Source organism: Macaca fascicularis, chromosome 1 (genome assembly GCF_037993035.2).
Source record: "Macaca fascicularis isolate 582-1 chromosome 1, T2T-MFA8v1.1".
Classification (NCBI taxonomy): domain Eukaryota; kingdom Metazoa; phylum Chordata; class Mammalia; order Primates; family Cercopithecidae; genus Macaca; species Macaca fascicularis.
The window spans coordinates 196197796-196224051 of record NC_088375.1 but is presented as its reverse complement, the minus strand read 5'-3'; the positions used below and the strand labels follow the sequence as shown (position 1 = coordinate 196224051).

General features: G+C 42.5%; 1 pseudogene; it reads left to right on the top strand.

Moving 5' to 3' along the window:
- Positions 1 to 7679: 7679 nt before the first annotated feature.
- On the top strand, positions 7680 to 10168 carry LOC102118274 (endoplasmic reticulum chaperone BiP pseudogene; annotated as a pseudogene).
- Positions 10169 to 26256: the final 16088 nt, after the last annotated feature.

Genomic DNA, 26256 nt, shown 5'->3' with positions numbered 1-26256 from the left:
CCATGTTTAAAAAAACTTGAAATCTGAATTACTTACATTTTGGAAGCTGCCCAGAAAGTTATACGCTAGATCAAAATTTCTAATCAGCTCCAGGAGTACTCCTTTAGAAACCCATCTGTCCATATTTCTCCCCTGCTGTTGTTATATCCCATGACCTGGATGGTTAGTTGGTTAGTTGGTCATTGCATTTCCCTTTGGTGGGTTGGTTTTGGGTGTTATTACTAATTTAAACTCCTCCAAAAACTAGTCTGGGTTCTGCTCTTCCTCCAAGGACCCTGGTGGAGTCTCCTTAGAATGAGAAGGAACCGTCAGTTATGGTGAACAAGAGGAGGATATGGTAGCAGGACTTGGGGGCAGAGAGAGGAGAGAGAATGAGGTTTCCAGGTCTTCCCACCTTCCTTTCCCCTGGGCTAGATTCTCTCTGCTCCCCTTCCAGAAAAGGGCCATCCCCTGTGAGTGTCACGGTCCCTAAGTGGTTTACTTTAGTTTATTTTAGCCATCATGCTTCTCAAGGAACAAAACTGCCTCAGTTCTTTACCTGTGGCTTTCTCTCGGGAGGAAGTTTGGACAAAGTATAGAAGATCTTGGTGTCCATATCTTACCTTTGCAATAAAATGCCAATATTATGGTCTTTCTCAAAATGTCATATGTCATTTTGATCCATTGCAATACCCACTGTAGTACAATAAAGAGAAAGATAGCTACCCTTGAGGAATTTATATTTTCATGGGGGAGACATGATAAAGAAATGAGCATGTACATAAAATAATTTCAGATTGTGATATAGGCTAGATCAGTTCGTTTTTGCTGCACAACCAACCATGCTAATGTTTTATGATTTCTTAAATTTATTCTTACTGATCAGTTAGCTTTTGCTTTATAACCAACCATGCTAATATTTTATGATTTCTTAAAATGATAATTTATTCTTGCTCATGAGTCTATAGATGACTTCACAGTTTTACTGGTCCAATCTGGACTCCTTCATGTGTCTGCCACTGGTTCAGGTGGTGCTGTATCTGGGGAAAGCTGGCTACTGGCTAGAGGATCTCAGTTTTCCTCCACATGTTCTCCCATCCTCCACCAAGCTAACTCAGGCTCCTTCACATGGCAATTTCAGGGATCCAAGAGTAAGTGTGAAAGACTATGAGGCTCAAAGCTGGCATGCCTTTACTTCTAAAACATTCTTTTGGCCAGAGTAAGTCATAAGTCCAGCCCAGATCCAAGGAATAGGGAAATCAACCCCATCTCTTGATGGAAAGTGCTACAAAGTCCCATCAATGCTGCAAAGAGACACCAATAAAGGGAAGGATGGAAAATTGTGGCCATTTTTGCAATTAACAAACATGAGTTATTTAAAAAAGGGGGGGAGTAATGGGATATGGAAGCAACATGGGTCAGACACTTCTTTATATTAGGTGGTCAGAGAAGACCTCTCTCAAGAAATAATATTTGAGGTAAGACCTAAGTGATAAGAAAGAAAAGCCCTACTTTAAAGATTAGGTTGATAAGCACAAAAAGCAGAGAGAGTAGCATGGGCAAAGGTCCTCAGCAGAAAAAAAAAATCGTAATTGTGTTCAGGATTTAGAAAGAAACTGGGTCTTACTGGAGTAGATGGATGGAAGTGAGAATACTAGTGGATTAAGTTACAGAGAGAGGCAGGGAACAATCATGTTTGGTCTTATGGATTATGGTGAGATATTTATATTCATTTTAAATGTGATCAGAAACCACTGGAGGGTTTTAAGCAAAGAAATAAAATGATGTGATTGAAAATTTGAGAAGGTCACTTTGGCTGCTGTGGGAAGAATAGGCTAAAGTGGAAACAGACAAGAGTAGAAGCAGAGGCCGGGCGCGGTGGCTCAAGCCTGTAATCCCAGCACTTTGGGAGGCCGAGATGGGCGGATCACGAGGTCAGGAGATCGAGACCATCCTGGCTAACACGGTGAAACCCCGTCTCTACTAAAAAATACAAAAAACTAGCCGGGCGCGGTGGCGGGCGCCTGTAGTCCCAACTACTCGGGAGGCTGAGGCAGGAGAATGGCGTGAACCCGGGAGGCGGAGCTTGCAGTGAGCTGAGATCCGGCCACTGCACTCCAGCCTGGGCGGCAGAGCGAGACTCCGTCTCATAAAAAAAAAAAAAAAAAAAAAAAGAGTAGAAGCAGAAAGATCGTGTAGGAGACTATTGTAATAGCGCAGGCGAGAAATGATCATGGCAGAGACTAAAGTGGTAGCAGTGAAGGTGGTTTAAGAGGCGGGATGCTCTGGAATATATTTTTGAAGCCAAACCTGCAGGGTTTATGAATGGACTTGCTGTTAGAGGAAAAGGAAAAAAAATAGTAAAGAGGACGCCAAAGATTTTTGTCTTGAGTTTCTGAGTAAATGATGAGTGCTATGGTCTGAATGTTTATGTGCCCAAAATTCCTATATTGACATCTTTACCCCCCAAAAGTGATGGTATTAGGAGGTGGGGCCTTTTGGAAGTTGATTAGGTTATGAGGGCAGAGTCCTCATAAATGAGATTAGTGCCCTTTTATTAATATTATAAAAGAGGTCCAAGGGAGTTTGTTTGCACCTTCTGCCATGTAAGATTACAATGAGAAGATATCCATCTGTGAAGGAAACAGACCCTTAGCAGACACCAAATCTTCTGGTACCTTGATCAGGGACTTCCCATCCTCCAAAACTGTGAAAAACAAATTTCTATTGTTTATAAGCCACCCAGTCTGTGGTATTTTATTACAACAGCCCAAACAGATTAAGACAATGAGTTACTGGATAAACCACATTACTGGGCTAAAAAAGATGGTGGGAGGAACATGAGAGAGATAAGAGAATTCCGAAGCTTTACTGTGGGCTTGTTAGGTAGCATAGTGGACATCATAGAAACGTCAAATAGAAAGACAGATGTGTGAGACTGGAGCTCAGCGGAGGTTGGGCTGTGAATATTCATTTAAGAGTCAATCATACCCAGCAACAGGCTAGATGAATCTACCAATGGAGAGAATGAATAGAGAATAGAAGGGGACCTAAGACTGAGGCACAGGGAATGCTAATATTTATAAGTAGATTAGAAGGACAATTTTAAAAATGAGATGGAGTGGCCAGCAAAGTGAGAGAAAAAAAAGAAAAAGTGTCCCAAGAAGGAAGGAGTGATCACTTCTGCTTCCAGCCAGGACGGAGTAACAGAGACCAGACAACCTCACACTGTAAGCAACAAGAATACCAAAGCATTGTTTCACAGCTTTTTATCATACAATAAGCAGCACAGAAACTCCATCCCTGAGAGAAGGGAAACAAGGCACCAACTCACTGCATAGAGGCAATGTTCAGGTCTTAGCAAAGAGAATGGGGACCAAAACAGAACTCAGCAGTCTGACTGAGTTGAGAAGTTAGAGATGAAAGTTCAGGAAGCCGAGGAAGCTACTGTAAGGCAGAGCACCAGTTAGGAGGGACCTACACAGAGGGAGAGTTTTGGAGGTCTGTAGAAATATCCTTGCAAGTCTATGACTGAGTACTGATCTATACATGCATAAGAGGAAACTACACAAAGATGAAGAAAGAACCATCAGCATAAAACAGGCTGACCAATTCCCAGAGCTCACACAGAACTGGGAATAGACCTCCTAATACCTGGAGCATTGGGTAGAAGCCACAGAAGGGAATTGCCTTAGTATTGGTGCTACATTATGCCTAGACTAAAAGTTGCTTTGGACCTACCATAACAAATTTAAAAGGGTTGAAAAGTTCCAATTCATTTCAAGTAACAAGCACCAGAAAAGAAACAACACTATTTAAGTAAAATAAAACCAGCAACCAACAAACAATATCTTTGTTTGATCTTCTTGGAATCCTGTTAGAAGATCACATAACAATATCTAGCACTGAATAAAAAATTACCAGGTATGCAAAAAAAAAAAAAAAAAGAAAATTTTTTTCTGCATAACCAGAAGAAAAATCAATCAATAGAAACAGACCCACAAATGGTAAAACTAGCAGACAAGGAAAGTAAAACAGCTATTATAAATATACTACATTTTTCAGCTAGGTAGAGAAAAAATATGAACATGATAAGAAGAAAAATAGAAGACAGAAAAAAGAAGCAAATGGAAATTCTAGAGATTAAAAAACGCAGTATATTAAATGAAAAATGACAGATTTGACACTGCAGAAGAAAAAAAGCAATGACCTTGAACACATAGCAATATAAACTATCCTTTTAGTGCTAAATGAAGCACTAAAAGAAAAGAGACTGGGAAAAAAAAAATCCACAGGGTGACCTTTAGAACAATATCAAGCAGTCTAATATATGTGTAATTGGAGTCCTGAGGTGGGAAAAAAGGAGAAGCAGAAAGTTTATTTGAAAAAAAAGACCAAATTTTTTCAAATTTGGTGAAAACTATAAAACCACCAACCTAAGAAGCATAATGGACTCCAGGCTGAAGAAATCTAAAGGAAACCATTCCAAGGTACATCATAATCAAAATGCTGAAAATTATGATAAAAAAAAAATCTTAAAGGCAGGCAGGCATTTTATGCATAGAAAAGCAAAGATTAAACTGATAGCAGATTTTATGTCAGAAAGGCATGCAAGCCAGAAGAAAATAGAAAGACATCATTAAGGTACTGAAAGAAAAAGTTAAAAAAAAAAATCTGTCAATACAGAATTTTTCTTTTTTCTATTTATTTTTCTTTTTTCCTTTTTTTTTTTTTTTTTTTTTGAGAGGGAGTCTCGCTTTGTCGCCCGGGCTGGAGTGCAGTGGCACGATCTCGGCTCACTGCAAGCTCCGCCTCCCGGGTTCATGCCATTCTCCTGCGTAGCTGGGACTACAGGCACCCACCACCGCGCCTGGCTAATTTTTTGTATTTTTAGTAGAGACAGGGTTTCACCATGTTAGCCAGGATGGTCTTGATCTCCTGACCTTGTGATCCGCCCGCCTCGGTCTCCCAAAGTGCTGGGATTACAGGCGTGAGCCACCGTGCCCGGCCTTTTTTTTTTTTTTTTTTTTTTTGAGACAGAGTTTTGCTCTCATTGCCCAAGCTGGAGTGCAATAGTGCGATCTTGGCTGACTGCAACCTCCGTCTCTCAGGTTCAAGCGATTTCCTGCCTCAGCGTCCTGAGTAGCTGGGATTACAGGCATGTACCACCACGCCCAGCTAATTTTTTGTATTTTTAGTAGAAACGGGGTTTCGCCATGTTAACCAGGCTGGTCTTGAACTCCTAACCTCAGATGATCCCGCCTCGGCCTCCAAAAGTGCTGGGATTACAGACACGAGCCACTGTGCCTGGCCCAATCTAGAATTTTTTACCCAGCAAAAAATCTTTTAAATCTAAAGGTGAAATAAAGACTGTTTAGACAACCAAAAACTGAAACAAGTTATTGCCTGCAGAGCTGTTCTACAAGGAATGATACAGAAAGTTCTGCAGGCAGAAAGAAAGAATACCAGATGGAAATTTGGATCAACACAAAAGAATGAAGAGCGGCAGAAACGGTAAATATGTGGGTAAATATAAAAGGCTTTCTTTTTTCCTCATTTGAATCTCATTAAAAGATTATTGGTGGTTTTAATAAAAAGTAATAACAGAGTACTGTGGAAGTTATACCATGTGTACAAGTAAAATTTATTTATTTTATTTATTTTATTTTTATTTTTTGCATCAAAAAGCTTTATTTCCATTTGGTCCAAGGCTTGTTAGGGTAGTTAAGAAAGCTGCCTAGTGGCTGGAGGGAGAGGCTTAGGCAGAAGCCCTATTACTTTGCAAGGGGCCCTTCAGAAGTGGCTGGGCCCAGAAGGCTCTTAGTCATGCTTGAGAGTGAGCCTTTGGAAGAGATACCTGCCCAGCCCAGCCGCCAGACCAGCCAGCCTGCCTGTGGAGGTTGGTCAGGTGGTCACCCATCTTCTTGATGAGCTTCACTTTCTCATCTAGGAAGTGAGTCTCCAGGAAGTCACAGAGATGGGGGTCTGTGTGGGCAGAACCCAGGGCCTAAAGATCCAAAAGGGCCTGGTTCAGCTTCTTCTCCAGGGCCATGGCGGCTTTCATGGCATCCAGGGTTTTACCCCACTCATCTTCAGCTGGCTTCTTGATGTCCTGGAAGAGAGCACGGCCGCCACACTGGTTTTGCATCTTCAGGAGACGCTCCTAGCCCTCGTGCTTCTCCTTGGCCAATTCGCGGAAGAAGTGGCTCAGGCCTTCCAGAGCCACATCATCGTGGTTGAAATAGAAGCCCAGGGAGAGGTAAGTGTAGGAGGCCTGAAGATACACATTTACCAGGCTGTTGACGGCTGCCTCCACGTCGGTAGAATAATTCTGATGAATCCAGGAGCTCATGGTTGGTCGGCAAGAGGGAGCTAACCACAAAAACGGTGCTGGCAGGTCCCAGAAGCAGGAGATGGCCGAGAAGATGGTCCCGGACGTTGCAAGTGGAGAGGAAATCGGAGGGCGGTCGGAGGCTGGAAGGAAGAGTCTCTGGATCTGTTCCATCCAAACACTGTTGAAGCAAGATACAGACCCGCGGGACCACCGAACTGCCCAAGTAAAATTTATTAAAGCAATAGCAAAAAAAGCAGGATGAGGGAAATGGGAGTATACTATTGTAAAGTTCTTACACTGTGTAAAGTGGTATATTATTTGAAACATTTGACTGTGATAAGATAAAGATGCATATATAAACCTTGGATTCACCACTTAAAACTATTAGGTTGGTGCAAAAGGGTGTGGCAAAAACCGCAATTAGTTTTGCACCAACCTAATACAACAAAGAGAAAATAAGCCAATACTGAAGATTAAAAATGAAAATTTTTAAACTTATTACAAAAGAATGCAAGGAAAGAGGGGGAAAGGAACAAGGAACAAATGAGGAAATAAAAAAGAAATAGCAAGATGGTATAGTTAAACCCATTTATATCAATAACTTTATTAAGTGTAAAGTTCTATGGCCAGGTGCGGTGGCTCATGCCTCCTAGCACTTTGGGAGGCTAAGGCAGGTGGACTACCAGAGGTTAGGAGTTTGAGACCAGTCTGGCCAATATGGTGAAACCCCGTCTCCACTAAATATACAAAAATTAGCTGGGTGTGGTAGCAGGCACCTGTAATCACAGTTACTCGGGAGGCTGGGGCAGGAAAATCACTTGAACTCAAGAGGTGGAGGTTGCAGTGAGCTAAGATCACACCACTACACTCCAGCCTCAGCGACAGAGTAAGACTCCATCTCAAAAAAAAAAGGTCTAAACAGCCCAAAAGGCAGAGAATGTCAGATGGGATCCAACTGTGTGTTATCCACAAGAAACCACCTTTAAATATAAGGACACATATGGGTTAAAAGCGCAAGGATGTAAAAAATACACCATGTTAACACTAATTCAAAAAATTGGTAAGAAGTAGATTTTCAGAAAAATCTCACACTTATAGAATACACCACTCAACAACAGAAGAATACATATTCTTTTTAAGTTCACATGAAACATTCACCAAGATCATATTTGGGTACAAAATAAGTCTCCAACTTAATATGATTAAACTCATGCAAATTATGCTTGTTGACCACAGTGAATTTAAACTAGAAGTCAGTAACAAAAAGACATCTTTTAACTGAAAATCCCTCAAATGTTTGAAAATTAAACAATACAGACGCCGGCCGAGACAGCACAGACAGACCAACCCGTTGGGGTGTTTCGCGAGTGTGAGACGTAAGCGCCGTGGCCTGCATTTCCAGACCTGCCCTTCACCTGGTTCATGGCACCTTGTAAACCCCGGCCCCTGCCACCTGCAAGTCGGTAACCGCGCTGCACTCCTGTGCTGCGGCCTGTGGCTGGACTGCCTGTGACACCCTGCCTGCTGCTGCCCGACTGGCTGGCAAGATTAAGCTTTCCCTGGTGGCTGCGATGCTGCTGCTGCTCAGCGCAGCGTGGGCCAAGGAGGAGGACAAGAAGGAGGATGTGAGCACGGTGGTCGGCATCGACCTGGGGACAACCCACTCCTGCGTCGGTGTGTTCAAGAACAGCCACATGGAGATCATTGCCAACGATCAGGGCAACAGCATCACCCTGTCCTATGTGGCCTTCACTCCCAAATGGTAATGTGTGATTGGCGATGCAGCCAAGAACCAGCTCACCTCCAACCCCGAGAACATGGTTTTTGATGCCAAGTGGCTCATCGGCTGCAGGTGGCACAACCTGTCTGTGCAGCAGGACATCAAGTTCTTGCCGTTCAAGGTGGTTGAAAAGAAAACTAAACCATACATTCAAGTTGATATTGGAGGTGGGCAAACAAAGACATTTGTTATTGAAGAAATTTCTGTAATGGTTCTCACTAAAATGAAAGAAACTGCTGAGGTTTATTTGGGAAAGAAGGTTATCCATGCAGTTGTTGCTGTACCAGTCTATTTCAATGATGCCCAACGCCAAGCAACCAAGGATGCTGGAACTATTGCTGGCCTAAATGTTATGAGGATCATCAATGAGCCTATAGCAGCTGCTATTGCTTATGGCCTGGATAAGAGGGAGGGGGAGAAGAACATCCTGGTGTTTGACCTGGGTGGTGGAACCTTCAATGTGTCTCTTCTCACCATTGACAATGGTGTCTTCCAAGTTGTGCCCACTAATGGAGATACTCATCTGGGTGGAGAAGACTTTGACCAGCATGTCGTGGAACACTATTTGAACACAAAAAGTACAAATGCTATTTGTACTTTTTGAATGTACAAAAAGAAGACCGGCAAAGATGTCAGGAAAGACAATAGAGCTGTGCAGAAACTCCAGCGCAAAGTAGAAAAGGCCAAATGGGTCCTGTCTTCTCAACATCAAGCAAGAATTGAAATTGAGTCCTTCTATGGAGGAAAAGACTTTTCTGAGACCCTGACTCAGGCCAAATTTGAAGCGCTCCACTGGACCTGTTCCGGTCTACTATGAAGCCTGTACAGAAAGTGTTGGAAGACTCTGATTTGAAGAAATCTGACATTGATGAAATTGTTCTTGTTGGTGGCTTTACTGGAATTCCAAAGATTCAGCAACTGGTTAGAGTTCTTCAATGGCAAGGAACCATCCCATGGCATAAGCCCACATGAAGCTATAGCATACGGTGCTGCTGTCCAGGCTGGTGTGCTTTCTGTGATCAAGATACAGGTGACTTGGTACTGCCTGATGTGTATCCTGTTACGCTTGGTATTGAAACTGTGGGAGGTGTCATGACCAAACTGATTCCAAGGAACACAGTAGTGCCAACCAAGAAGTCTCAGATCTTTTCTACAGCTTCTGATAATCAACCAACTGTTACAATCAAGGTCTATGAAGGTGAACGACCCCTGACAAAAGATAATTATCTTCTGGGTACATTTGATCTGACTGGAATTCCTCCTGCTCCTTGTGGGGTCCCACAGATTGAAGTTACCTTTGAGATGGATGTGAATGGTATTCTTCGAGTGACAGCTGAAGACAAGGGTACAGGGAACAAAAATAAGATCACAATTACCAATGACCAGAATCGCCTGACACCTGAAGAAATTGAAAGGATGGTTAATGATGCTGAGAAGTCTGCTGAGGAAGACAACAAGTTCAAGGAGTACATTGATACTAGAAATGAGTTGGAAAGCTATGCCTATTATCTAAAGAATCAGTTTGGAGATAAAGAAAAGGTGGGAGGTAAACTTTCCTCTGAAGATAAGAAGACCATGGAAAAAACTGTAGAAGAAAAGGCTGAATGGCTGGAAAGCCACCAAGATGCTGACACTGAAGACTTCAAAGCTAAGAAGAAGTAACTAGAAGAAATTGTTCAACCAATTATCAGCAAATTCTATGGAAGGGCAGGCCCTCCCCCAACTGGTGAAGAGGATACAGCAGAAAAAGATGAGTTGTAGACACTGATCTGCTAGTGCTGTAATATTGTAAATACTGGACTCAGGAACTTTCATTAGGAAAAAATTGAGAGAACTTAAGTCTCGAATGTAATTGGAATATTCACCTCAGAGTGGAGTTGAAAATGCTACAACCCAAGTGGCTGTTTACTGCTTTTCATTAGCAGTTGCTCACATGTCTTTGGGGGTGAGAAGAATTGGCCATCTTAAAAAGTGAGTAAAAAACCTGGGTTAGGGTGTGTGTTCACCTTCAAAATGTTCTATTTAACAATTGGGTCATGTGCATCTAGTGTAGGAAGTTTTTTCTACCATAAGCGACACCATAAATGTTTGTCATTTACAAAAAAAAAAAAAGAAAATTAAACAACAACACACTTCTAAATAACATACAGATCTAAAAAAAACTGTGACAGAAATTATAAATATTTTGTACTAAATGAAAACTAAAACACAACAGATCAAAATGTGTGGAGTGTAGCTAAATAATGCTTAGAAGATTTATAGCATTAAATGTTTATATTAGAAAATCATAAAATTCTCAAATCAATTATCTAGTGTTCACCTTAAGTTATTTAAAAAGGAAGAACAAGTTAAACCCAAAATAAGCAGAAAAGGTAAATTAGAACATAAATCAATAAAATAGAAAACAAAAATAATGAAACCAAAATCTGGTTCTTGGAAAAGATCAGTAAAATTGATAAACCTTTAGTCAAACAGAAAGAAACAAAAGATAAAATAACAATTACCAATATCAAGAATTAAAGTGGGTACATCACTGTAGATCCTGCCGATTCTAAAAGGACAGCAAGGGAATGATATGGTATGAATAATTTTATGCTAACAAGTTATATAAGCTAGATAAAATGGACAAATTTCTTGAAACACACAAACTACCAAAGCTCACTTAAGAAGAAACAGATAACCTGAATAGTCCTATATCTATCAAAGAAACGAACTCATAACTAACAATCTTCCACAAAGGAAACTCCAGTCCCAAATGACTTCACTGCTAAATTATAATGAACATTAAATGAAGAGATAATAACTATTCTGCACAAACTCTTCCAGAAAATAGAAGAAGAAGGAACATTTCCCAACTCATTTTATGAAATTAGCATTACCCTGATCCCAAAACCAGATAAATAAATTAAAAGGAAAAAACCCCACTGACCAATCTCTCTCATGAACATTAGATACAAACATCTTTAACCAGCAAGGGACTTGCTAGCTGTGTGGATTTCTGCTGACAGGGGTTACATGAAGATAGAGAAGTTATTTGAATTCAGCAACATGGAGCTCCAGTGTTCCTACCTTCCAGACTCCATTTGTCCATTTTATCTAGCTTATATAACTTGTTAGCATAAAATTATTCATACCATATCATTCCCTTGCTGTCCTTTTAGAATCGGCAGGATCTACAGTGATGTACCCACTTTAATTCTTGATATTGGTAATTGTTATTTTATCTTTTGTTTCTTTCTGTTTGACTAAAGGTTTATCAATTTTACTGATCTTTTCCAAGAACCAGATTTTGGTTTCATTATTTTTGTTTTCTATTTTATTGATTTATGTTCTAATTTACCTTTTCTGCTTATTTTGGGTTTAACTTGTTCTTCCTTTTTAAATAACTTAAGGTGAACACTAGATAATTGATTTGAGAATTTTATGATTTTCTAATATAAACATTTAATGCTATAAATCTTCTAAGCATTATTTAGCTACACTCCACACATTTTGATCTGTTGTGTTTTAGTTTTCATTTAGTACAAAATATTTATAATTTCTGTCACAGTTTTTTTTAGATCTGTATGTTATTTAGAAGTGTGTTGTTGTTTAATTTTCTTTTTTTTTTTTTGTAAATGACAAACATTTATGGTGTCGCTTATGGTAGAAAAAACTTCCTACACTAGATGCACATGACCCAATTGTTAAATAGAACATTTTGAAGGTGAACACACACCCTAACCCAGGTTTTTTACTCACTTTTTAAGATGGCCAATTCTTCTCACCCCCAAAGACATGTGAGCAACTGCTAATGAAAAGCAGTAAACAGCCACTTGGGTTGTAGCATTTTCAACTCCACTCTGAGGTGAATATTCCAATTACATTCGAGACTTAAGTTCTCTCAATTTTTTCCTAATGAAAGTTCCTGAGTCCAGTATTTACAATATTACAGCACTAGCAGATCAGTGTCTACAACTCATCTTTTTCCTGTGGTTCCTTCACAACCTCTCAGGCCACATACCCCTGCTTACCAATTTCAGCCAGTTGACCACCTCACTCACCTCCCATCTACCACAACCGTCATTCCGGTCACAGCCTGCCCTAAGGTTGTGGCAGATATTGATCAGTGCCTACCTCCAAATTAGAACCACAGACTTTCCTAAAATTGGATGATGGGGGTATAGGACATGGGATAGCATATTCTCAGGGTGTGAAGACTGACAAGTTCTCAGGCCACAGGGGTCAGGGCCTACTGGAAGCTAAAACTGAGACTGGCAGATTGTTCTTAAGGATCCCTCTTGAGGTCCAGTGGTCCCTAAACAGCATGCAGGCAACCACTTTAATATTAATGATTGGCACAGTCCTTGGTGATTACAACACAGGAAAGGAAGCTGAGCAAGGCAGCCCAAAGCAACACCTTCTGGCTTCTCAATTCTGCCCCTGGACACAACAGACTCACACTATGTGCAGTCAGGCTAGAAGAGTCCTGGTGTCCCTTACTCACTGAGCCTCAGCCGAAAGCCGGGTCCATGCTAGAATACTACAAATACAGCCAAAAGCTGGGCCCACCGCAAAGAATACCAAGGTGCTGCTTAGCATACCATCTTTCACAAAGTCCCTATCCTAGTTCCTTGAAGTCATCTTAAATGTATATATGATGTATGAATATGTTGTTGTTTGCTTCTTTCTGAGCATGTGTGTCAGCTTAGGCCCTCCTAGAAGCAGATACCAGAACAGAATTAGAAGTGCAAGGTATATATTGCAGGAAACGTTTGTGAGAGTTAAAGGGCAGGGGGAATCGTCAATCTGCAATACCAACCTGATAGCTGTGAAAGGAGAGGCAGAAGGAAAGAGGATTAGACAGGAAGAGCCTCGAACTGCAGTGCAGCTCTGAGGAGCCCCAGAGCACTGATTGCCCACGAGAGGAGTCCTGCATCAAGCAGAAAGTGGTCCAGTTCCGTTACCTGCACAGTGCTTGGTGGTTGGCCAGGCACAGCCTAGGGAAAATGAACCTCAGCTGAACATCGCAGAGATCCAAAGGTACAGCACCTGAAGGCTGTCAGCCAACTCCCTGGTCCTTTTCAAGGGAAAGCTGGGCCAGGTGCAGAGGCTTGTGCCTATAATCCCAGCATTTTGAGAGGCCAAAGCAGGTGGATTGCCCAAGCTTAGAAGTTCAAGACCAACCCGGGCAACATGGCAAAACCCCATTTTACAAAAAATACAAAAATTAACCAGGCATGGTGGTGTGTACCTGTAGTCCTAGCTACTCAGGAGGTTGAGGTGGGAGGATCACCTGAGCCTGCAGTGAACCTTGATGGTGTCCCTGCACCCCAGCATGGGCAACAGAGTGAGACCTTGTCTCTAAAAATAATAATAATAACAATGAAAGGAAAGCTGTGTGACCCACCTCCATGGCCAACATCACATTGATGATTTCATTATGAAAAAAAAAGCTTTGTTTTCATAGGGTTTGTTAAATGGATAGCAAAGGGATTAAAGAGTCAAAAGGATTACGAGTCTGAAATATTTGAGAATAAACTAAGAGAGACTAGGTCAGAACAAAGCTATTACAACTCAAATAAGAATTAGGACAGTTCTCTCTGTTTTCTTTTCTGTGGTGTTTGGTTTTATCAATTTATAGCTGATTTAAGTGAGTGGACTTTATTTACAGTGGTTTATGAGGAATGCTGCAGAGGTATTTCCCTGAAGTGAACTGTTCAGTCTTAAGATGCCAGTCTAAATCAATTCAGCCTTTATCAATGAAAACTCAGGCCCAGGCCCCATTTCAGTCTGAGGACAGTGGCTAGGGGCAGAAGAGAGGGAGAACAGTACCCAGCATAGCTCATGGCACTCATGCTTGGCTTCAGGCTTCCATGAACTCATTATGGATCCTAAGGAGCTAAGTGTATGGTCAAGAGCCAATCAAGTAAAACAAGCATTAGCAGCAGATTCCTCAGGAAACAAAGAAACAAGACTATGCAGTTCTGAAATTGAAATACGGAGGTGAGCAAGGAGGTTCAGCCTTGAGGAAGATATCATTCTGATATAGAAGGACATGGTCTAAGTCCCCTTTGAATGTCCAGCCACTAGAAGGTACACATAAGTTTTGTTGAATTAACTAGTGAATGTGAAAAATAGCAACATTATCCCCCCCCCCATTTCACTGGGGACCTTGGGGGAACAAAAGAGAAGTCACTCACAGTCAAGAGGAACTAAGGACAACCTCCAGAGACCCAGCACCAAGAAACCAGTGTCAGAGGCAGAGAAAAGGCAAAGGCTAAACTGGGAGCCACCCAATGGGTCCAGGAGGTAGACAGAAGGAGTCATGGAGGCTGCCTGGAAGCAACAGAAGGTGCCAGCAAGATAAGTACCCCAGCAATCCTCAAAGAACACAAGGGGAAGGATTGAGAAGAAGCCTGCAGTGGAGTCTGAGACAGGAAGACACTGGCGTTGTTTTTTTTATTATTATTATTATTATGCTTCCTGCAGTTTTCCCTTACGCCTAAGCTGATGGGACCAGAAGAATCTTGGATTAGCACAGGTTGAAAAATTATCCTCACAACAGTAGTGAGAAGTAATAATTATCCCATTAAGGAGGCCAAGGTGAATGGCAGAAGGCATATCATGGAAGACACAAGGAGAGCTTTCCGAAGGAGGGAGTAGCCTGCTGGCCCACCATACGACGGGACAATAACTAACGCTCTAGGATCCAGAGCCCGAAGGGAATGGGATCAAGAGAACAGATTAAGACGTGTTCAAGCCTTTTTATCTGGGAGGGAAGGTGATAAAAAGTAGAGTTCAGAATTCATATCAGAACCCTGGATTTGAATCCAGGACCCCCCTTCCTATTTGTGTGTGCAAGCCATTTAACCCCTCTGATTCTCAGTTTCCTGGTATGTAAAACAGGGCACAAGTGTAACGCCCATTTCAAAACCAGAAGTGGATATGAAATGCAATAGTGCCATGACAGGAGCTTCACAGGCCTACCCTATGCTATCCCCAGACCCCACCATTAGCCAGCACAGAACTCTGGGCATTGCTGGTACTCAAACTGGGTTGCTTGACAAGGCCTGGTGAGAAAATGAACACACCCTGGGATCAGGCCTCAGACGGGAGCTGACTTGAGGTCTGTGTTCTCATACATTGACTAAGGCAGAGGCCAAAACCATCTCTCTAGAGCAGGTTTTCTCCTCGGGGGTGTCTTGTTCCCTCTTGGTGCAATACAAGAAAATAGGCCCTGTGTTCGCCACACCAACTGCAGACTGGCAAAGCAGGTATGAGATTAATGGCTTTTCTGTACAACAAAGGCCTTCCTGCACAGCGGCAGAATTCAATATGCAAACCCCACCACCCTGGCTTCACACCCACCCTCCCAGCTCGGTGGACAGCGGCAGCTCGAACCCCATAATGTATGCATGCTCCGGCTGCTGGGCCCAAGTTATTATTCATTACGGTTTTCTATTACCCAGTGATAAATGATGCCCCCAGGCTGGCGTTGCCCCCAGAATGCTTATTACGGCTCACTTAAGTAGGCGTTGATTTAGCTTAAATCGGTTGTTCTGTTCAGCCCAGACACGGGCCTGCCCCAGCTCTGCCTGGAAGACTCTCTTCACCAGGGCGTAATTGAATTCTAACTACTCCTGGCCTCTTATTAGGAAGGGGTGAGGTAGGAGGCCCCATGTAGGGCCACAGGATGGTCCAAGCCCCAGTGGTCTCTCCAGCCCTGTGGAATCCTAATTTTATAGGGTCTTCCCTTTGACTCTAGCCAATAAATTTTGACAAGCAACTCCAATTAGGCCCAGAGAGAACTTCCTAGAAAAATGATGATATCTCAGGTAGAAGCAACTCGAGGCATGCCAGTATGACTGTTCTTGCCTCTGGATCAGGCCACTCAAGTCATGGTATCTAGGAGCTGTGCAGATCCATTCATCAAATTATTTGCCACTGACAGAGCCAGGCTTGTCATCCATAAAAATCCAACATAGCTGATGTCCCTGGAAACAGAATGGCCACACTGGAGACATTATAGCTATAATAACTAGGACCCTCACCATTCATTCATGCAGCAGAGATTGAGCACATAGTACTTGCCAGGTGCTGGTCACAAATAATGAACAAAGCAGCCAATACTCTCTGCCACCATGGAGTTCATATTCTAGAGTTTACTTATTGTCGATTATGTGCCAGACATTGTCTTAAGGGCTTTACCAAATTTAACTGTCATCATAACCCCATCCTGTTTTATGGAGAAAAAAATTAACTGAGTATTAGAAACATTCAGTGTTTTGCCCAAGGTCACTCAATGATTAAGGGTTAATAAGTGACAGAGTAGATTTGAACACAAGTTTATAACCACAAGTTGCACTTCTTCTTGTTTATGTTGTTATACATTATTACACCATTGTATTTGCCTAGCACATTAGAAGTTACAATGTACTTTTTTCATATTCATTAATAATCCCTACTACAACCTCCTGGGCAGTAGGTATTAATGTTAACATCTCACAGCTGCGGTGGTTAAGAACATTGGCTCCTGATCATCTGGGCCTAGATAAGAATCTTTGCTCTGCCACTTACTAGCAATGTGACTCTGGGAAAGTTCTTTATCTACTCTGAGCCTCCCTTTCTTTTAAATAAAAATAATAATATTACCTCAAAGACTGCAAGAATTCAATTAGAAATAGTATGTATTGCACTTACAGTGACTTGTGTGTAATAAATTTTGGTCTTGAGACCTTGGCAGGGAGGGGGCAATGCCAAGGATCAACTATTCTGGGTGGGAAATAAGAAAGTCTCTTTAATATGAAGACAGTCCAGGAAGGTATCAACAGAAGCCAGACCAAAGTTCTGGGAAAACCTACTTATTTGGGGAAAGAGAATTTCTTCAGGGACAAGGTCTGAGGCTCAGAAACATAAAGGGCATAGGAAGTCTTTGGATCATTTTGTATCTTCTGCTACCATTTCCTTTTCTTTCTCCCTTAGTGAAGTTTTTTGTTTTGTTTTGTTTTTAATCTCGGCTCACTGCAACCTCCACCTCCCAGATTCAAGCGATTCTCCTGCCTCAGCCTCCTGAGTAGCTGGGACTACCGGCATGTGCCACCACGCCCAGCTAATTTTTGTATTTTTAGTAGAGACAGAGTTTCACCATGTTGGCCAGGCTGGTCTCAAACCTGACCTCAGGTGATCCACCCACCTCAGCCTCCCAAAGTGCTGGGATTACAGCCGATAAAGTTCTTAGTAAAGGAAAAGCCCATCTGCCTCAGCTGGGAACCCAAGGGAAGGAATGATCATTAAACAATAATAACAAGAGCTGGCATTTATCAAGCACTAAGAAGCACTCTCAAGCCAACTCTGCACTATGTGTTTGATACACCTCAATTCATTTAACTTCACCACAACCCGCTGAAGCAGGAACTATCCTTCTTATCCATTTTACAGATAAGGAAACTGAGGCTCAAAAAAGATAAAAGAATTTGCCCAAATAATTTAGCTACAATTAGTAAGTAGCTATAACAGGATTCAAACCAGAGGGAAGAATAGGTCCCACCCCCACTCAGCGAGGAAAGGTCAACAACCTCACACCTGATGGGAATCAGAGGCAGTTTTCACAAACCCATTTCCTTCACCTTGTTCTTAACTATTCAAGCAGCTCTGCACGCGGAGGAAGAACTGAGAACAGCTGAAAGCGAGAAACAACACAGCCCAAACTGGCCCGGAAGGTTGTCAAAATCCACATCAACTAACTGGGCAGATAAAAAATGTTCCAAACCATCCATCACATCCTTAGTGTCATCTCTCACCTGTTATTTTTGTTTTCAATCAAAAAGAGGGGGTTTTACTACCTGAAGATGCTTTATCCAGCTTTTTGCATCCCTGAGCTTCTGAATTCGTTCCTCAGCTCTTGGCTACAACGAACAGAGAGACACAGCAATGTGTGGAGCAGGGATGCCTCCAACGGAAAAGGAGGTCTGAGTGCTTGTTACCCAGAAAGCTAGGTTAGCCCACTGGTGGGCAACATCTTCAGGGCCCTAGGGTCAGCCCCATGTTGGCAGTTCTCCAGTGTAACAGGACACATATGCAGGTGTCCTCCACCTCCACAACCCCAGGGTGTGAGCCACATGCTGCCCTGACCCCCGGCATTGATCCAAGGCCTGGAGGACATCTTCTTTAGACAAGGTCGCCTTTAGCTGCTAATAAGGTTCAGCTATAGAATTATTCATCAGCTTTTAAAAACAATACATCATTTTCATAATAAAAATATATAACTATGTTACAGAAAAATTGAAAAATAGGGGAAAAAAGAAACAAAACTAAGCCATAATTCATTCATCCTGACACAATTGTTATTAGCATTCTTGGTGTGTTTCTAGTCCCCGAAGCTCTAGCTTTCACCTCATTGTAACCATGGTGCACTTACAATTGTATATCCAATTTTTTGTGGCCTACTACTATATCCTAAACATTTTTTTGGCATGCTACACAACCTAAATAACTATCATTTTAATCCTGCCTAATATTCTATGGAGTTTGGCCATAATTTACTTAGGAATTCTGTTAATGAGTATTTCACTATCATAAGTAATGCTGCAATGAACATCTTTGTATTTACTGTTTCCTTCCCCAATATTTGGGATTATTTCCTTAAGATAAATTTTCAACATATATGCAATATTTGGGTCAAAGGGAGTGACTGGTTTTTTTGACTCAGCATCAATGCCTCAAGCATAGGAGAGCATCTGGTTCAATGCAACACTGTCAACATTGATGGTCTCTTTTTATCCTCATGTCGTAGGCTAACTTTAAAAAGACCTCTTTGTTGTTCTAATTTGCTTTTGCGTGGGTTCTTAGAGAAGGGAGTCAGTATCATCATTTTCAAGAGTTAAAAGCTTTGGATTTAGGCTGGAGTTGAAGATAAAATTCTGCTATTCCATGAGCTACGGTGCCTTACTTAATTCTCTCTGGCCCCATCCAGTCTTCTCACCTGTAAAGTGGTGATAATACCACCTACATACAGGACTGGCATTAGAATTCCATGAAATGATTTATTTTAGTCCAATTCCTGGCAAATGATTAGCAGCACATGTTTCTGGTTGTTGTTTATCAATAACTTTAAAGCATTAAGAAGTGTTATTACACAGTCAGTAAGCATTTACGGAAGTTCTGGGGATGCAAGAAAGAATAAACCATGGGTCTTGTCCTTGAAGAGGTCCCAGTCTGGGAGGGGATAAATAAGGAAGAATAAAACAACTGCTTAGTGTTGCAATAAAACTCAGAATGAGGTAATGCTGCCCAAAAGGTCCAAAATGAGGGAACTCAGGGCAGAGCCAAACCACATCTGGGAATCAGGGGAGCAAAAAAAAAAATATTATGGAAAATGCACATTATGGAAAGGCCCATTCACCATGGGCATTGAAGAATTGTTGTGTTCTGGTGGTCGACGTACGGGGGAGGAGGACAGGGTGGGGTATTCCAGGTAGCGGGAACAGCACAGGCAAACATCCGGAAATGGGAAGTTTCACTCGGAATGGATATAGGAAACAGCAACTTGTCCCACTGGGTTCATGAACTGTAGGTCTGGCCACAGTGGGTGGTTGATCTGATTGCAGGATGAGCTTGCTTCACAAAACGCTCTGATGGCTCCCCAGGTTTTCTCATTACACTTAATACTCAACAGGTCAGGGTAGGTGGAGAGAGTGTTTAAATTATAAAGTTTCCCTCTTAGGGCATCCTCTTAACACTCTTTGAGATTTTTAAAAAATGGATGCTAATAAATAAGACGGTGCACCTCCATCCAGAACCCCAGAACGTTAATCAGTTCTTGTCAGATTGAATCAGTTCTTGTCAGATTGAAGAGCCCTGACACACTGTGGGGCAGGGAATGCTGTGCCTCGCTGGGAAATCTTACTTTGAGAATCTTTCTCAGAGTTTAGCTGTTTCCCATGCAAAGCCCCAGTAGGATGTTGTGGCTGGAAGCCATAGGCATGGCTCAGCTCCATGAGGGGAGTTTAGACAAAATTCATCCTCTGAAACTTAATGCCATGATTCCTTCCTCTGACAAGCCCTCTGCCATCCAGTCCTAATAGATGACTTCCTCCCCTGAATTGTCATGGTCCTTCATTCTCTCACAGCCCTATTCACACTCATTTTCTGGTCAGCTGCAACCTTGTCTTATCTCCCATACTCACTTGCTAGATGGCAAATTCCTTGAGGGCAGGCATATGATCTGCTTGCCTTACCTTTGTTTCCTTCACTCCTGTTCAGAAATCCACTCCAAAGTACATGAAGCAAAAAGCAATTACACAAATGGGGATTTACCTGGACGCAGGTGAGCCCTGACCACTATGAGCAGGACCAAGATCAGGAACCCAAGCACTTAAGCATCCTTAAGCCTCTCTCCTCCCTTCTTTCCTCTCCTCCTTCTCCTCTTCTTCCTTCTCTTCCTCCTTCTCTCTCTTTGCCTCCCTGTCCCCTCTCTCCCTTCCTCATACCCCTGCCCACTTCCTATCTCCCATCTAGACATTCATTTTTCTTTCTCCTCTGCAGAACAATGTCTTGGAGCCTAGAATAGCCTCCCTACAATATATGTTCAAGTCTGCAGTTTCGAATGACCCAGCTTCACTCCAATCTTGATTCCAAATTTCAGGGAGAAGAGAGAGAATCGAATTGACCCAGCTGGTATTGGAGGTCCACTTGAGTCCAAGGGTATTCACAATAGCAAACATTTGTGGAGCCCTTCCTAAGTATCAACTACTGCTCTAAAAGCTTATGTGTATTAACTCATTTAATCCTTACCAGCAGGTAGGTGCTGCTAACAGCCTCATTTTACAGATAAGGTAAGCACCGTAACAAAAATCGGATTTGTGTGACCAAATTGACACAGCTGGTAAGTGATGAAGCCAGGACATTGAACTCAGGGAGTCTGACTCCACAGCCCAGGTTTTTTGGTTTTGTTGTTTTTTAGTTGTTTGTGTGTATGTGCGTGTGTTCGTTTGTTTGAGACAGAGTCCTGCTCTGTCGCCAGGCTGGAGTGCAATGCTGTGATCTCAGCTTAGGCTCACTGCAACCTCCACCTCTGGGTTTAAGCAATTCCCCTGCCTCAGCCTCCCAAGTAGCTGGGACTACAGGCACGTACCACCATGCCTGGCTAATTCTTTGTATTTTAGTAGAGATGGGGTTTCACCATGTTGGCCAGGATGATCTCGATCTCCTGACCTCACGATCCACCCGCCTTGGCCTCCCAAAGTGCTGGGATTACAGGTGTGAGCCACCGCGCCAGGCACAGAGCCCAGGTTTTTAACATTATAGTATGTTGTTCAGGACATTGTCTTTTTTCAGACAATAGACAGCCTAGTGGGGAAACAAGGCTGTGGTAGCCCATTCTCAGAAGTGGGCAGTTGTCAAAGAAACACTATCCTTAAAAGCCCTTTGTTTCTGCTCAAAGTGGTGGGTGGATGGGTGGGTGGATAGATGAATGGAAATTTAATGCCATCTCCTTGTTGCTCAGCTCATTTCACAGCAAAGAACACTATCAGCTAAAAAACAACTCTAAGAGTATCCTTGAAGTCAAAAGAGAAGAAGGGAGAGGAAGGCCAGGGCTTTGGGCTCTCTTATCTCAAGGGCTTGAGGGTTTTGGTGTTGAAAGGACAAAAGCTGAAATTCCAAGCAGGAAAAGATAACCCACTCCTCCTTTTATTCATTAAATTATCTCAGAAAGTATGGAGGCGAATGCTTAGAATGGAATGAGTCAAAACAACCAAGCCACTAGGGAGAAGAGGAAGTGAAAGGATAGGGTTCTTGGCAGTTTCCAAGTGGGACAGAGACCAAATGGCACATGGCACCCATGACAAGGACTTGCTGTGATGGGGCAGGGGGAGAAGGTAATTAAATACTACTATCTGAGGAATTTATTGCCCTCAGAATAACATCTAAACTCTTTAGGCAGGCTGTAAGGTCCTTCATGTGATATATACCCTGCTGACCCCCAGCTTTATCTCTCCACAGCCCCTTGCCCCAAAAGTCACACTGGCCTTCTCTCAGTTTCTTGAGCAAGTATTCTTGTCTTAAGATCTTCAGGCATGCTAGTCTCTCTGCCTGAATACTCTTCCTCCCAACTGCTTAGATATCTCACACACACACACACACACACACACACACACACACACACACACACACACCCTGACCATCTCTTCCCATCCTTCAGATCTCAATCTCCCTAGAATGCCTCCTAGGACCACAACAGTGAGTCTTACAATCAATGTGCACATTGAAAGTAGTTGTGTTTCATTCCCCATGCCCCCAGTAAGTTTTATATTGTCAATAGTGCGTTGTCTAATCAGTGTACATATTAGATTTTTAAAACTACAGTCATTGTTGAATGAATGAAATACAAAGTCCTCTGCCCCTTCACCCACAGTGCATTCTTCTCTGCTTCTGAGGCCAGCCCACTCACTTCCTCGTCCTGAAATCACTCAGTCTGTCCCCTCTGCCTGCTGTGGCTTCTACTGTAGATCGACAGCCACACTCAGAAAACTCCAGACAGGTCCGCCTTCTTTAAAAGTAGAGGGGCGATGCTGCCTGCCATTTCATCACGGGGCCCCTCAGATCTCATGGGTTTAAGGTGCCAATGCCCTAACCCAGGTGAGAGTCTCTGATTCCCAACAATCTGAGCAGCCAAGCATGCGGTGGAGTTTCCTGCAGAAGAACCAAGTTGGTATTTTTTTCAATGTTCTAGACTGAATTATTATAGCCAGAGGGAGCCATTCATCAGCTCTGACACTGCAGGAAGCTTCCTAGGCAAACAGCTTTATTGCTGCGTGAGATTAACCCAGACTGTAGTAATTTGTAACAAAGATAAGAAAATTGCACTGGTCTCTCAGAAATAAATCTGAATTCCAGAGTGGACAAAGGGGACTTCAACTTGAAATCTGCTATTTCAGATATAATCAAATTTATAACAGCCCCTGACGAGTATAAAAAGCCAAGGGCAGCTTCCTGTTGGAGGTGTCACTTCAGGACCCACCATTATGAAATCAATTTAGCTGGAATTCCTAACAAGCCAGGAGCCCAAGCCCCACCTAACTTTGATGGAAGACTATTTGGACTATTTGAGAGTCATTCCCTCATCTGTCTGCCTTCACGATATGAGCAGATGTCATGGGGTAGGAAATGCAGGCCGGGATGTGAGGTCAGGCAACCTGCCTCTTACCAGCTGTAAGATCTTGGAGAAACAGAGATGATAATGGAGGCCCCTCCCAGAGCTGTTGTGAGGATTAAATGAGATAAGAATGTGAGAGTAGAATACAGATGTCAGTTATTAATGAGAGTCTGGTAACCTGATAGACATGATGGGTTGAACTCTTACAGATGCTCTGAGCAAGACTTCACTTTACCAGCTTGGCCTCATTTCACTCTCTCAATAATTGCACAATCAGGGCACTGTAATTATGTCCATTTACAGATGAAGAAACAGAAGGCCAGAGAGGTCATGGAACCTACCCAAGGTCACACAGCCAGTAGGTGGCAGAAAATGGCCAAGTGTTCTTGGCCACTATAGAGTGCTTTCTGCTATGCAGCAGTCGCTGTGCTAGACACAGGGATATAAAGGTGACACTCCTGTGGTACCAGACCTGGCGGAGCACACAGCCTGGCTGGAACACACACCTACCAGTAAGAACCTTTGCTATATTAATAATAAGTGTACAACGTAAAGTAGAGGTTCCTCTTAAAAGACTTTCCTCTCCATTTAATTAGGAATAAATAATAACTTCTTTTAGAAGCAAAATGTATTCAAAGAGCTGTGCTAACATTCTTAAATATCTGCTAGCCATGATAAAGAAATCAATGTACTTTATGTTCTTAGCTCCCACAATTTAGCTTAAATATTTGCCCTGGCATGCTTATACTGGTCCAAGCAAGCATTAGGTCATAGCCTGTTCCTCTTCCTTAGTTGAAGGTGATTTTTTTTTACCTTTCCCAGCATTCCACAAGTTACTTCCTCCTTCCTTTGTTCTCCTCTGCCTTTGCCTCTTTTAAAAAGTTCTAAGTTGCTAGCCAATCGGGACAAATACAGAATGTGAGGTCCCGTTCCTGCCAGTGGAAACCGGACACAGCAGTAGGGTGGACACATCAGGTTATAAATGACCCTGTCTCCTTTGTTAGGGGTACTCTCGTGGCAAAACTGCTGGCGAGTGTACCCTTTCTGCAGGAAGTAAAAATGGCCTTGCTGAGTAAATTAAATTTATGTTCAAGTGCTATTTCTTTATGGCACTGGGGAACAAGCATTTCAAACATAAGTAATGCTTTGTAAGCACAGTTCTAGGTGCTTTATACAACTCTCATCTAGGACTTACACAACCAGAAGGAAAGATAGACACCAATATCACTGTACTGCATGGACAAGGAAACAGATCCTGAGATCATACACTGGTAAGCAGTGGGGCCAGGAATCTAAACGAGGCTATATACTTATTTCTCTATTGCAGGAGTAGATGCTGTAAGAGAAAGACTAGAAGGGCCATGGGAATCTGGGCTTGAAAAGGAGCCAACACCTCTCCCCAGAAAAAGTAACTCTTGAGCTGCTTATTTAAAAAGAAGTAGGAGTTTGTCCAGCAAACAAAGGGAAAACCAAGTGAAATCTCAGATTGTCCTGTAGCCCTAAAAGACTCTATCCATGCTGTGCGGGGTGCCATCACAGTTGTCCAGCTGGACCACACGTGCAGAACAGCTGGCGATACTAAGCTGGTGGTGTTGGCGTTCATCTAGAAGACAGGGACCCATTTCCCCATCTCTGCACACCCAAGGCCCACACAGGCTGGTCCAGCATAGGTGCTCAGTGCCATTCTGTAAACTTGAACTGAATCCAGAGGATCTTGGACCTAGAAAAGCTCTTGAAGACTGGGTCATCCAAGTTCCTCATTTTACAGGTAGGAAACTGAGACCCAAAGAGGGAAAGAATGGCGAGACTTTTCAAATTCCATGTGTACAGGGGTCCAGAGGGCCCCAAGGCAAAGGTGGCAGCAAGGAAGTAGCATGGAGCCAGGGGAGCTGTCCGGAACCGGATCTGGGCTGGAGGCCTGAGTTAAGGTGGTCTCTGGGAGCAGGGGCAGAAATGGGTAGGAGGCAGCATAGCATGGAGGTTGTTGCCAGATAGATCTCAGATTAATTGGGGTTCTGCCTCCTGCTGGCCACATAAACTTAGACAAATTAACCTCTGTGAGTGTCAGTTTCAAATTTGGAAAATGGGGGCAATATCCCCCCATCATAAGACTATTGTGAAGATTAAGGGAAACGATGCATCTAAAAAACTCAGCACAGTGTCTGGCGTATGGCAAGTGCTCAACAAATAGTACTGATTACCAGGGTCACAGTTACACTTTAACCCATGTTAAAAGGTGAACCCACTTAGAAGTGGACAGGCTGCTCTTCTCCACCTGAAATTCCCCTCTCTTTACCAGCCTTCATGCTCAAAGGGTCTCTGAGAAACAAAAATACACATTCTAGCATTCTGCAGGGAGCCACAGATGCTTCCTACTGATGTCTATTGAAAAGGGGATTGGTGAGGTTTGCTTTGGAAACTTTCACGGGAAAAGTTCCCCAAAATGCATCCAATCCAGAGGTGAGCAGCACACCTGGGTCACTCTCGCAGCAACTCTCTACAAAGCATTCACCTCCCTCAAAACCATCCCTCCTTGAGGATCCAGCAAGACACCTCTTCCATACTTCACCCAGAAATAGGGTAAATATTTTTCAATGAAATTCAGCGATCAATTAAACACCATCCCTCTTTAATAAGAACGTTGAACCAACAGCCGGCTGCACATTCCGACAAGAATATTTAAAGCAATTAAACTTTAGCTACTTTTAAAACAAATTCTTTTAAATGCTAATGACCATTGTTTTCGCATTTGATAAGTAAAATTTTGTGTCGAGCAAGGTTAGATGATTGCAATGATTTAATTGTACTTCTCAAAGAAAGGAAAATGTTAAGAAAAAAGCTAAGATGGACCTCTTACCACATTCCTACCGCAAAATGTCCTGTAACAATAGAAGCGTGATTTGCTGAAATTAAAATGCTATTATGGTGAAATTAGGGCTTCAATATTTTTAGCAGCTTTAATAGGCCTTGCATTTTAAGGGACATCTGATAATAGATAATTACATTTCATCTTAAAGAAACTGAGTT